This window comes from Natator depressus, chromosome 19 (genome assembly GCF_965152275.1).
Source record: "Natator depressus isolate rNatDep1 chromosome 19, rNatDep2.hap1, whole genome shotgun sequence".
NCBI lineage: Eukaryota > Metazoa > Chordata > Testudines > Cheloniidae > Natator > Natator depressus.
This window is the reverse complement of record NC_134252.1, coordinates 11,178,867-11,192,736: the sequence shown is the minus strand read 5'-3', so window position 1 is coordinate 11,192,736 and position 13,870 is coordinate 11,178,867. Positions and strand designations below refer to the sequence as shown.

Genomic DNA, 13,870 nt, shown 5'->3' with positions numbered 1-13,870 from the left:
TATGTTCCTCTTAAATGTTTCAATTTGAGGGGCGGTGAAAGAGGAAATTTCTCTGCAGTTTCTTTTTCTTTTCACACGGAGATGTTAAGATTGTTCAATAAAAGTCTCACTTTGCAAGAATGTCACTAAGTAATGAAAACCTAATGGTAAACATGTTCCCATCACAGTATGTCTCAAACAGAAAGCCTCCCCACAGCAGAGACTGAAACTATTAAATGAAGAAATGTATCACGACACAGAAAGGATGACCCAAGGGAAGCAGAAAAACCAAGAATGAAACCTGACCAAATATTCAAACTGGAGAATATTAAGAAATATTTTAGAACTAAATACACGGTTATTTCACATTTCACAGGGATTAAGACTTAGAATATTAATCACTGACATTATAAAAGCCCATGATACATGAGAGGCAGCTACTCTCTTATTAAGACAGACAGGACAAGAGAGGAAACAAAGGCATGGAGTCAAGTGACTTGCCTCACGTCACAGGGTATGTCGGCATCAGAACTATTAATAGAACGCAGGCCTAATGGATCCTACAGCATTCTTTTACTTTACTTTCCAAATCTGTGATGTGTTTGCAAAGATTATTTCCTTCCTTATGACAAGTGATAAGTAACACTCAGCATAGATTTGTCAAAAACAAATTGTGTCAAACCAACCTGATAGCTTTCTTTGACAGGGTAACAAGGCGGCGGACGGGGGGAGGGAGGGGAAGAGGAGGGAAGAGAAGCGGTAGATCTTGACTTTAGTAAAGCTTTTGATACTGTCTTGCATGACCTTCTCACAAACAAACTAGGGAAATGCAACCTAGATGGAGCTACTATAAGGTGGGAGCAAAACTGGCTGGAAAAGCGTTCCCAGAGAGTAGTTATCAACGGTTCACGGTCATGCTGAAAGGACATAATGAGTGGGGTCCCGCAGGGATCAGTTCTGGGTCCGGTTCTGTTCAATATTTTCATCAATTATTTAGATAATGACATACAGAGTACACTTATAAAATCTGCAGACGATACCAAGCTGGGAAGGGTTGCAAATGCTTTGGAGGATAGGATTAAAATTCAAAATAATCTGGACAAACTGGTGAAATGGTCTGAAGTAAATAGGATGAAATTCAATAAGGACAAATGCAAAGTACTCCATTTAGGAAGGAACAATCAGCTGCACACATACAAAATGGGAAATGACTGCCTAGGAAGGAGTACTGCGGAAAGGGATCTGTGGGTCATAGCAGACCAAGAGCTAAATATGAGTCAACAGTGTAACGCTGTTGCAAAAAAAGCAAAAAAGCAAAAAAAGCAAACATCATTCTGGGATGTATTAGCAGGAGTGTTGTAAGCAAGACACGACAAGTAATTCTTCTGCTCTACTCTGCGCTGATTAGGCCTCAACTGGAGTATTGTGTCCAGTTCTGGGCGCCACATTTCAGGAAGGATGTGGACAAATTGGAGAGAGTCCAGAGAAGAGTGACAAAAATGATTAAAGGTCTAGAAAACATGACCTATGAGGGAAGATTGAAAAACCTGGGTTTGTTCAGTCTGGAAAAGAGAAGACTGAGAGGGGACATGACAACAGTTTTCAAGTATGTAAAAGGTTGTTCCCAAGGAGGAGGAAGAAAAATGGTTTTTCTTAGCCTCTGAGATAGGACAAGAAGCAATGGGCTTAAATTGCAGCAAGGGAGGTTTAGGTTGGACATTAGGAAAAACTTCTTAACTGTCAGGGTGATTAAGCACTGGAATAAATTGCCTAGAGGTGCTATGGAATCTCCATCATTGGAGATTTTTAAGAGCAGGTTAGACAAACACCTGGTCTAGATAATACTTAGTCCTGCCAAAAGTACAGAGGACTGGACTAAATGACCTCTTGAGGTCCCTTCCAGTTGTATGATTACTTTTCTATAACCAATGACTGGATTGTGCTCATAGGGTCTTTTTAAAAAGCCAACTAAATACATCACAGTGATGAAATTCACTGCTTTGTCTGTATTAGTAATTATTGAAGTCCACCAGATATGTTCTGTATAAGCCCCATATTCTAAACAGGGAAGCTGGATACTTCAGTATTCCAGAATAGCTGTCAGTATTCACTGAATGCAGTACAAAAAGAGTCAGTCAGGACTGAGATATCAGACATGTACTACCAATGAATGAGCTAAATTTTCCACTTCCTCCTAATACTAGTTATCATGCATATTCAGCAAAAATAAGTAAGTACATATCAGACAGAAGTAAGAGAACAGATTGATAGAGCCAGAAGAGTTCCCAGAAGTCACCTACTACAGGACAGGCCTAACAAAGAAAATAACAGAACGCCACTAGCCGTCACCTTCAGCCCCCAAATAAAACCCCTCCAATGCATTATTAAGGATCTACAACCTATCCTGAAGGATGACCCAACACTCTCACAAATCTTGGGAGAAAGGCCAGTCCTTGCCTACAGACAGCCCCCCAACCTGAAGCGAATACTCACCAACAACCACATACCACACAACAGAACCACTAACCCAGGAACCTATCCTTGCAACAAAGCCCGTTGCCAACTGTGCCCACATATCTATTCAGGGGACACCATCACAGGACCTAACAACATCAGCCACACTATCAGAGGCTCGTTCACCTGCACATCCACCAATGTGATACATGCCATCATGTGCCAGCAATGCCCCTCTGCCATGTACATTGGTCAAACTGGACAGTCTCTACGTAAAAGAATAAATGGACACAAATCAGATGTTAAGAATTATAACATTCATAAACCAGTCGGAGAACACTTCAATCTCTCTGGTCACGCAATCACAGACATGAGGGTCGCTATCTTAAAGCAAAAAAACTTCAAATCCAGACTCCAGCGAGAAACTGCTGAATTGGAATTCATTTGCAAATTGGATACTATTAATTTGGGCTTGAATAGAGACTGGGAGTGGCTAAGTCATTATGCAAGGTAGCCTATCTCCCCTTGTTTTTTTCCTACAACCCCCCCCCCCCCCCCAAGACGTTCTGGTTAAACTTGGATTATTGCTGTGCACATTGTAAGATGAGCTATTGCCAGCAGGAGAGTGAGTTTGTGTGTGTGGTTTTTGGAGGGGGGTGTGGGGGGGGGGTGAGAAAACCTGGATTAGTGCTGGAAATGACCCACCTTGATTATCATGAGCATTATAAAGAGAGGTTTCAAAGAGGGATGGGCTATTACCAGCAGAAGAGTGAGTTTGTATGTGTGTCTGTGGGGGGGGGGGGGGGGGGGGAGGGTGAGAAAACCTGGATTTGTGCTGGAAATGGCCCTCCTTGATGATCACTTTAGATAAGCTGTTACCAGAAGGAGAGTGGGGTGGGAGGAAGTTTTGTTTCATGGTCTGTGTGTGTATATAATGTCTTCTGCAGTTTCCACGATATGCTATGCATCCGATGAAGTGAGCTGTAGCTCACGAAAGCTCATGCTCAAATAAACTGGTTAGTCTCTAAGGTGCCACAAGTACTTCTTTTCTTTTTTCTTTTTATGAATACAGACTAACACGGCTGTTACTCTGAAACCTGCACTTCTAAAGTTAATGATAAATTTACTGCAGGCCATAAAGAGCAATCAAACTGAGTTAGCAAGTATGAACTTTCCCCAAAGTAAGTCTGCGAGCATTATGTGTTCTGGCCTTTGCTGCCACTCCAGCACAAAGTGCAGAAACTTAATAAAAAAGCCAGTGGCCTGAATCCACAGCTAATTTCAAAACTCTACTGTAAAACACAGCTGCCAAGGAAAACATTACATACATTGCTCATTGGGTAATTCCACATAGAAAGCCTGATATTACATGTCCAAGGCCTGAATGAACCCAGAAGAGAGTTCTGGAATCATGATTAAGCATGCCAGCTACACTGGCTTCCTCACCATTTCGCTGGCCAATATGCCTGGGACCACACTATGCCAGAACCATGTTTGAAACATGTTTCAGCATCTTTTTAAAATATACTTCTAATATGACTGTGATGGTCTGTATCCCTATGTTCACCCTTTTTAAAAACTATAATGGATTTTGTACAAAGTATGCCTTGTGAGGTATCATTTGAAAGCTCATAATATGCTGATCATTATTGTCCTGATAAAATATGTGGGTCAACATTGCATGTAAAGTTATAAAACTCTACTGTATGACTTTGATGAGACATGCTCCAAATTTAGAAAAGAAGGCACAAACCAGTTCCTCAGAGACAAAAGGCAAACCGGCCAAACATTTCAGCCAAGTGTCAACAAAATCAAATGGACTATCACCTGGTTAAGCGGCCATTCTTTGGAGGAAAAAGGGTGAGAGAGAAATTTACATGTTGGCAAAGAAACAGCTGGAAGTTTCCAGTCCCACAGACGTTCCGTCACCTGAACCCCAGATGGAAATGATTCTCAAAGAAAAGAATTACTATAAAAAAGGGGCGCAAACTCCCTAGATTATTCGTCCCTTCACCTGTACACATGGCATAGACAACACTTGAAAGACAAAGGAAGCATTACCGAACTGGGGAGAGATTCTGGCTGAAAGAGTTAGCCAGTAAAACTGCTAGACCATGTGGTGAAAGACCCCCTTTTGCTTTAAATTCACTTAGCTTGTTAAGTTTGGTATTATTTTGCATTTTACCTTTCATTTCTTTGTAACCAATTCTGACATTTATGCCTCATTACTTGTAATCACTTAAAATCTATCTTCCTGTAGTTAATAAACTTGTTTTACTGTTTTATCTAATCCACTGTTTGAATTGAAGTGTTTGGGAAATTTCATTTGGAACAACAAGACTTGTGAATATCATTTTCTATTATGTAAATGATGGACTTTATATGAGCCTGTATTGCCAGGAGGGGCTGGGTACTACAAGATGCACATTGCTAGGGGAAAGTCTGAGACTGGGAGCTTGCTATTGTTGCCCTGCTGGTGTAATTCATGGGTGGCTGGCCACAGCACTTGTACAGTATAACTGGGAGTGATTTACAGGCTGAAGGCTGTGTGGGCAGACCAGAAGTGGTAGCTCTCACAGCGAAGCAGTGTAAAAGGCAACACAGCTGTTCCAGATTGTATCCTGGGTAATGTCACAACGATGTGATCCTGTCAACATGACCAAACAATGGGCCTGATTTTACCACCACTGTCACTGATGGGACATGTTAGAAAGAGGATATAAACACTAATTTGGCCCACAGCCCAGGGTACATGAAGCTTAGGACACCCAGAAGAATGTGGACCCTCTCATGTATAGACAGTGAAAACTTTTCAAATAGGAAAAAAAGCTGCGTTTCTATTTCATTCAAATATTTCTTTTGGCTCTGTGCAAGAATCCCTCACAAGGAAGTGAGCCCAAAGTGACTAACAATCTCTTTCACTTCTGAATCTTTCAGTGGAACACTTAATTAAATACTGTTTACAGGAGATGAAACGTGCTAACATCTATGACAGTGAGAGACCAACCTTGTTTGCATAAGCCAGTTGGCCCCATTAAGCATATTCCAGCAATCATCATCCTGTTATAGGTCCCAGCTGGAAATGACCGGTACATCTAAAATGCAAGGCCAGTCGTACTTTTGAATCCCCATACTGAAACGGTGAATAGTAATCAAGATTCTACGGCCACATCCATACTTTTGGTATAGCCATGTTAGCAGAACAGCTTTAAAAAACAAGTTAATAGTTCAGGCAAAAATGGTTTAATACTCTACCCAGCCGGCAAAGAACAGTTCTAGCCTGGAAGAATAATTTTTCTCCAACCAGTTTTTTTACTGGTGTAACTCCACTGAAGCCATGTCTACACTAGAAAAAGTTTTCCGGTATAACGATACCAGCCAACCCTTAGTATAACACAGCTTATACCAGCAAAACACTAACTGTACCTTTGCCAGTACCGCTTATATCGGTTTGGAGAGTAAAATCAGCTACCAGCAAAAGCACTTTGATGTCAGTGTAACTGAGTCTACACTAGGGCTTTTGCTGATACAGTTCTTTGTTTTCAATGATCATGCTTCTAACATATTGCTGTACTGTACTAGCAAAGCTTTCTAGTGCAGACCTGCCTGGACTTTAATGGAATTATTCCTGATTTATAGCAGCAGAAAATATATAAAAGGAGAGGAGAATCAGACACTAGAGGTAAAATCTGCAAATAAGCCTAAATGGATTAGGAGCCTGGGTCCCATTTCAAAAGTGACTTAGGCACTTAAGAGCCTAAGGCTTGGTCTACCCTACCAATTTATGTCAGTATAACTACATTGCTCAGGGGTGTGGAAAAGAGTGATGTGCTATAACCCGCAGCATAGGCAGTGCTGTCAACGGGAGGGCCTCTCCTGTCAACACGGCTACCGCCTCTCGGGGAGGTGGAGTACCTATGCTGATGGCAGCAGCTCTCCTCTCAGCATGGGTAGTGTCTTCACTAAGCTCTACAGCAGTGCAGCTGCACCAACACAGTGCTCTTCGGGCTTGTCTACACTGGCACATTACAGCGCTGCAACTTTCTTGCTCAAGGGGGTGAAAAAACACCCCCCTGAGCATAGCAAGTTTAAGCGCTGTAACATGCCAGTGTAGACAGTGCACCAGCCTTGTGGAGGTGGGTTTTTTAGAGCACTGGGAGAGCTCTCCCCCAGCACTCTGCCAGGACTACAGCAGCGCTTTAACATTGCCAGTGTAAACAAGCCCTAAGTGTACACAAGCACTTTGTCTCATTGAAAGCCAATGAAGCTGTTAGGTAAGCAGTTCTTAACCGTGTTTTATAATCAGCATATCAAAGGCACAAATACAAAAGAATGAAGTTAGGGCTAGGTAAATAGTTTGCTTTCTCCTCCACATTATGGTAGAAAGCCAAGTGGTTTTCCAAAAAACAGCAATACATTAGGTTCCTGCTTGCAAGGAAGGACTTGTTTTCCCTACTGTCATCCTCTTCGCATCTTTGCCACTGATGTTTTCTATCGTTTCACATAAATATACCATTCAGTTAAGAGATGAATCATGTTCCTTAAACTGATAACATCAGGGAACAATTAGTTTCTCTAATGTGGTTTGGAAAGGGCTTGAAGTCCTATGTAAATAGATTCAAATAAGCATTATTGTGCCAACGAAGATTTCACTGGGTACAAAAAGTGCCTATCATCTTGGTATCCTAGCCCCAATCAGGTCAAATTAAAGTCAACAGAAAGTCTGTGAGCAGAACAGCATCTTTCGATTTAAAAATATCTTGAAAAAATAATCAGAAGTGTAGGGCTGGAAAAGACCTCAAGAGGTCATCTAGTCCATCCCCACTCACAAAGGCAGGATTAAAGTATACCTAAACCATCCCTGACAGGTGTTTGTCTAACCTGTTCTTTAGAACCACCAATGACCAGGATTCTACAACCTCTCCAGGTACCTTGTTCCAGTGCTTACCTGTCTTATAGTTTGAAAGATTTTCCTAATACCTAACTTAAACCTCCCTTGCTCAAACTTAGCTGATTACTTCTTTGCTGGTTTCTTTAAAGCTGGGTAAGTATCCATGACATAGACCCAGTAGAATATCAGTTCCTGATGTGGATGGGGCTGAAGTAACTATAGATCATACCAGCCATATCACTTGGCTTGCAAGCTTGCTTCCCCATCCCCAGCATTCCTTTGAATATTTACTCAGTCACTTGTAAATTAATCCTCAGATACCAGGAGCACATCATGAACCAAAAAGTCAGACAAGATAGCACAGTGGCTTAATGCACAGGGCTGACAGTCAGAAGATCTGCTTTCTCTCTTGCCCAGTTCCCCACCAGCTTGCCATGTGACCATCAGTTATTCACTTCTAACCTCTACCTCAGCTTCTTATGGGAATATTTCCATGCCTCATAGGCATGGAGCAATTTATGCATGTTTTTAGAGCACTTTGAGATCATCCAACTGAAGGCGTTATGGAAATCCCAAGTGCTTGTATATCTACATATTTTTTTTTAATATGCTGAAGCCTGAGAAGCCTGTTGAGAGGGCAGCACGAAGGATTCATAGAGCAAGTTTGTGAGCAGCTGATTTAAAGGGTACTATCTGGAAAGAGTTAAGAAACACCTGCACTGGACCAATCACAAAGGTGCGACTGCTGGTCTGCCTATTCACTGATTGACAAATGTGTGATTCCCCCAGTGTGCAGAAAAGAACTAGTTTCAACTAGTTCTCATCACAGAGCACTGACAAATCAGCAAGAACTACTAATTAACTGATAAAAATAGACATCTGAAAACGCTTTTTTCTTTACACAAAGCCAAGCACTGAGCTCCTCCAGCCATATACTGTTCCGTTTTCCAAGTGTTCTAAAACCCACCCACAAAAGAACATTCTCAAAGCCACAAAAAACACATGAGATACAGAATGTCAGAACCTCTCTCACCAAAAAGAGAAATTAGGACCCCGATCCTATCAAATGCTGAGCACCTCTAACTAAGCACCCTCTAAACCACAGACTTCAGTGGGATTAGCAAGCAATCAGCCCCCGCACAGGATAAATCCTATTCAGTTTCCTAATTAATTCATAGGACCTTCCTCTCATTGCAAACCAGTCCCTACCTATTGTTTTGCTTGAAATAAATAGTTGAATGCATTATCCATGTGCCCACAGGGGTGGGCAACAGCTTGCTTATTGACATAAATGCTGCCATGTGCTAACAACAACTTTCACCACCACATGGGTTTTCCTTGAGCACTTTTTTGCTTATTGAATGAGTTTTTATAGCTAGTGAATAATAATCACTGACTAAAATGCCTGAAGCAACTTCAATATTTCCTAATTTAAAAAATTTTTAAAATATAATGCCTAACTGTGTCTAAAGCAATCAAGTTTGATCAAAACACAGGTGGCTTGTTTCAATACAAATGATTTGGCTCCTGAGATCATCATCAAATTAAACTGAAGATCAAATTAACCAGTGATTGAATGAAGTGGAAGGCTGTGTAATCACAGATTACTGATCCGGCAGCAGAGAAACAAGGATGCAATCACATTTTACCCATTGTGTCAGTCCCTCCACAGGGATCTACATTCCCACTAATGTTACCCTCCCTTCTCCCGCCCTCCCAAGAGAGGCTCAAGTCTGCTCCAGGGCTCACAGCAAATAAACCGGGTATGTCCTGATGGGGAAAATGTGCATTCTTTTAATCATATTAGCTCACCATGATAGCTTGTATTTTAACAGGGCTTTTCTAACAAGTCCAAAACTGTGTTAGACAGCCACATTTCAGCCTGAGAGGGGGCAGCTTAAACAGCACTGAATATGTTAGGAAAGCCTTGTTAAAAGGTCTTCTCTACACAAGAAAGTTTTTTGGTATAACCCAAGGTGTGCATTGCAACCAGTATAGTGATATTAGTATAACTCTGGCATGCAGACACACTTATTCTGGTCTAAGAGTGCTTTTTGTCATTTTTAACTCATGCTTTGGAAGGAGGTTGAGATAAACCAAAAAAATAACATCTCTTATACTAGAATATAGTATATTGAGGGGAGGAGGTGTTTTATCAATTTAACCATAACAGTGTATATAACCAGCAAAACTTTCCCATGTAGACAAGCCCCAAAATGCAGGCTATCACCTGCCACATTGAGCTAACTAAACTCGGTTAACAAGACTGCTCATCAAGACAGGGTCCCAGGAAGCTTTGCCCTTCACCACCCACGCCAAACAAACTAGAGAATATAAAGATCTACCAGTGATAAGTCTCTGTTTATATTTTTAAAAAGTGAATTCAACATTTAAAATGCATGAGCTGTCTATTTTAGGAGGTTTCTGTTCACTTTCTAGAAGAGGATTGAGACTCACTTCCTAGTCTATATTTTGTTGGAGAGATTTTTTTTCAAATGGCTATACCTCCACATTTCTGTAAATATTTGCACAGCTGCTTTCATACAATTGAAAATAAACATTTAAACTAAAAAGACAAAAAGTTTGAGAAAGGGAATATTAAGACCTTCAATGTAGGGACTGTGATCATGAGTGCCCCTGTCCCCTTCTGGGCACTACTAAAATACTTTATACCAATACCAAATACCAATAGGTAAGCTCATCAATACTTTTTCAACTAACGTGGCAAGTCTACATATAGGCACTTCAAGACCTCACCCTCCTCCACTTGGACAAATACAATACAAGGCACTAGTGTTAAATAATTCAGTTACATAGATAAATTATAAAGGGAAAGGGAAATTTAGTTGGAAGTGAGGAAACTGTGTTTCAGATGAGATCTGAAACAGAGAGCCGATCAAGCAAAAAGATACCAAGAAATCCGTTCCAACTAGCAGAAGTTGCAGACACAGTCTTGCAGAGAAGGCTCCTGCACTGGACTAGATGACCTCTTGCAGTCTCTTCCAGTCCTACAATTCTATGATGACACTATAAACAGTGGGGTCATACCAGGGTAGTTAAAACTGTACACCTTGTGTGTGTAGTCAAGGCCTAAGTGTTTCAAAAGAACAGGGAAGCATAGCAATAAAAGCCTTGGCCAACATTTTTTTTTAAACGGGGGGCCTAATGTTGGGGGCTCTTAAGCCTATATTCACAGGCACTTAGGTGGCCTGATTTTCAAGCACTACTCAGCAGCTCCCAACTGAAGCTAGGTGCTGCTGGATGTGCAGCATGCTTGAAAATCGGGCTATTTATTTAAGTGCTGAAATACTGATTTAGAGTTTAGGCATCCATGTCTGAATTTTTCCATACTGACTTTAAACAAACAGATGAGGTTCTCTCCCTTCCTGGGACTTAGAGACTTGGAAAGCAAGGCATCACTGCCCTAAACTTTGGCACCACCACAAATTCTCTCCCTTCACCCCCTTGTTACATTGTTTCAGAGTAACAGCCGTGATAGTCTGTTTTCGCAAAAAGAAAAGGAGTACTTGTGGCACCTTAGAAAGCTTATGCTCAAATAAATTGGTTAGTCTCTAAGGTGCCACAAGTACTCCTTTTCTTTTTGTTACATTGTGTTATGTTAGAAAGGGAAGGCTGAAGCTCACTGGTTTCGAGAAGCAGCATATGCCATCCCTCAACAGCCGCAAACATCCAACTTGCCACAACAGCCAGGGGATAACCCATCTCCACAAGCAGTGCAGTGAAAAGCGGTGGGTTACAGCAACATGAGAGCGGCTTTGGACCCCACACCCCTTTTGTCTTTGGATTTTGTCTTAGTATGGAGCTAGATATTATGCATGAAGTAAAGGAAGTCCTGGAGATAAAAGGCAGCTAGGGAAAAGAAGGGCAGGGGGGTGAAGTGGGGAAGACAGAAAATGCGTATGCATGTGAAACAGGCAACAAGCAAGGAGGGAGAATCACAGCAGAGAGTGGGGGAGCAGTTGGGACGCTTGGGGTGGGGAAGAGAGACAAAAGGGGGCAGAGGGGAGCCAGCATCAGACAAAAGAGGGTAAAGGGAGGTCAAATGGGGGCAGCCACAGGCAAAAAGAGGCTGGGGACAGGGGCTGGCCATAGAATGGGGAAGGGTGGGAGGGGAGGGACAGCAGTTTGAGGGGACGACCCATAGGATGGGGAAGGGGCTCAGGGGGCTGAGGGAGTGGGAGCCAGCACCAGGCTGTGGGTTGGGGAAGGGTCCGGAAGGGGTGGGGGCAGAGGGTGTGCAGGAGCTAGCTCCAGGTGGTGGGGTGGGGGGGGGCGGCACGGGGAGAGCGGGAGCCAGCCCCAGGCAGTGGGATGATGAAGGGTCCCGGGGGGGCAGCGGGAATGGGGGGAGGGGGATAGAGCCCCAGGCAGTGGGACGGGAAAGGATCTGGGGGGGGGGGAGACAGAGGAAGTGGGGTACGGGGAAGGGCAGAGGGGCCGGCCCATAAGATGGGGAAGTGTCCTGGGGGGCAGAGGGAGGGGGATATGGGGAAGGGTCCCAGGGCGGGGCAGAGAGGGGCCAGGCCATAGGATGGGGAAGGATCCCGGGGAGCAGAGGGAGAGGGAAGGGGGATATGGGGCAGGGTCCCGGGAGGGCGGGGCCGGGCAGTGGATGGGGCAGGGTCCCGGGGGGCAGAGGGGATACGGGGCAGGGTCCCGGTGGGTGGGGGGATATGGGGCACCCGGCCACCCCCAGCCAGGAAGGGCGCGGGGCGGCATCGCCTCACCTGGCTGGGTCCTGCCCCGGCTCCGCTCTGCCCCGCGGCGGCTCCGAGTGCGCTCGGCGCGTGCCCGGAAGCCTGGCAGGCTGCGGACGGGGCGCGCGGGGCATGCCGGGACTTGTAGGCCGTGGGATATTATGGGGATATTAATCAGGGGGGAGCTGTACTGGGAGTAGGCGCGGTTTGGGGAGCGGAGGGGGGGCGGTTTGGGGTGGGGAGGGGAGCGTGGGGCAGTTGGCAGAGCAGAGGGTGGGGAGCAGAGCGTGGGGCGGTTTGGGGAGCGGAGGGGGGGCGGTTTGGGGAGAGGTGGGGGTGGGGAGCGGAGGGCAGTTGGCGGAGCAGAGGGTGGGGAGCAGAGGGGGGGCGGTTTGGGGAGCAGAGGGGGGGCGGTTTGGGGAGAGGTGGGGAGTGGGAAGCAGAGGGTGGGCAGTTTGGGGAGCGGAGGGTGGGCGGTTTGGGGAGAGGTGGGGGGTGGGGAGCGGAGCGTGGGGCAGTTTGGGGAGCGGGGGGTGGGCGGTTTGGGGAGAGGTGGGGGTGGGGAGCGGAGGGTGGGCAGTCTGGGGAGAGGTGGGGGGTGGGGAGCGGAGCGTGGGGCAGTTGGCGGAGCAGAGCGTGGGGCGGTTTGGGGAGAGGTGGGGAGCGGAGGGGGGGCAGTTTGGGGAGCGGAGGGTGGGCGGTTTGGGGAGAGGTGGGGGGTGGGGAGCGGAGCATGGGGCAGTTTGGGGAGCGGAGGGTGGGCGGTTTGGGGAGAGGTGGGGGGTGGGGAGCGGAGCATGGGGCAGTTTGGGGAGCGGGGGGTGGGCAGTTTGGGGAGAGGTGGGGGGGTGGGGAGCGGAGGGTGGGCAGTCTGGGGAGAGGTGGGGGGTGGGGAGCGGAGCGTGGGGCAGTTGGCGGAGCAGAGGGTGGGGAGCAGAGCTTGGGGCGGTTTGGGGAGCGGAGGGGGGGCGGTTTGGGGAGAGGTGGGGGGTGGGAAGCGGAGGGTGGGCAGTTTGGGGAGCGGAGGGTGGGCGGTTTGGGGAGAGGTGGGGAGCGGAGTGTGGGACAGTTGGCGGAGCAGAGCGTGGGGCGGTTTGGGGAGCAGAGGGGGGGCGGTTTGGGGAGAGGTGGGGGGTGGGAAGCAGAGGGTGGGCAGTTTGGGGAGCGGAGGGTGGGCGGTTTGGGGAGAGGTGGGGGGTGGGGAGCGGAGCGTGGGGCAGTTGGCGGAGCAGAGGGTGGGGAGCAGAGCGTGGGGCGGTTTGGGGAGCAGAGCCTGGGATAGTTTGGGGAGAGGTGGGAGTTAGGGAGCGGAGGGTGGGGCAGTTTGGGGTTGGAACTGGAGTAATTTGGAAGCTGTATGTGCTGGAGGAAGTCAGAGGTAGGAGACTAATAAGTGTCCTTGGCGGTAGTGAGTTGGGGATACTTTAGGGATACTGTGTGGGTAATTTGGGAAGGTTAGAGGTAGTATGAGGGGTGAGTTTGTGGAGGGCACTTGGAGGGAGTTGAGGGTAATTTGGGGAGATTATCTGCGTGGAATAATTTGGGGGTGATGTGAAGGGGAATAATTTAGGGAGTCCGGGGACGGGGGGAGAGCTGCACAGGGAAAGACGAGGAGTGGTACATGTAATGGGTGGCTCAGGAAATTGCATGAGGGATAACATAGGGGGAAATGTGGGTATCTCATGCATGTGTGAGCAGGGTCTGTGTCATGTCTGGCTCCTTTTAACTAAAACTGCCCATTGACCATAACAAGTTTTTGAGAATTTTTCTAGAGGGGCATTTCAGATAGTTTATACTGCCACCAAACCTTTAAATTAGTCTGTATAAT

At 46.0% G+C, this 13,870-nt stretch overlaps 1 protein-coding gene across 2 annotated transcripts in view; it reads right to left on the bottom strand.

Annotated features, from left to right (window-relative positions):
* PHACTR4 (phosphatase and actin regulator 4) overlaps positions 1 to 12,160 on the bottom strand; it is a 96,878-nt gene extending 84,718 nt beyond the window's left edge. For both annotated transcript variants that reach the window (XM_074934169.1, XM_074934167.1), the window contains exon 1: positions 12,073 to 12,160. The gene's annotated coding sequence lies outside the window, so the exon portion shown is untranslated. The remainder of the gene's footprint in view (positions 1 to 12,072) is intronic.
* Positions 12,161 to 13,870: the final 1,710 nt, after the last annotated feature.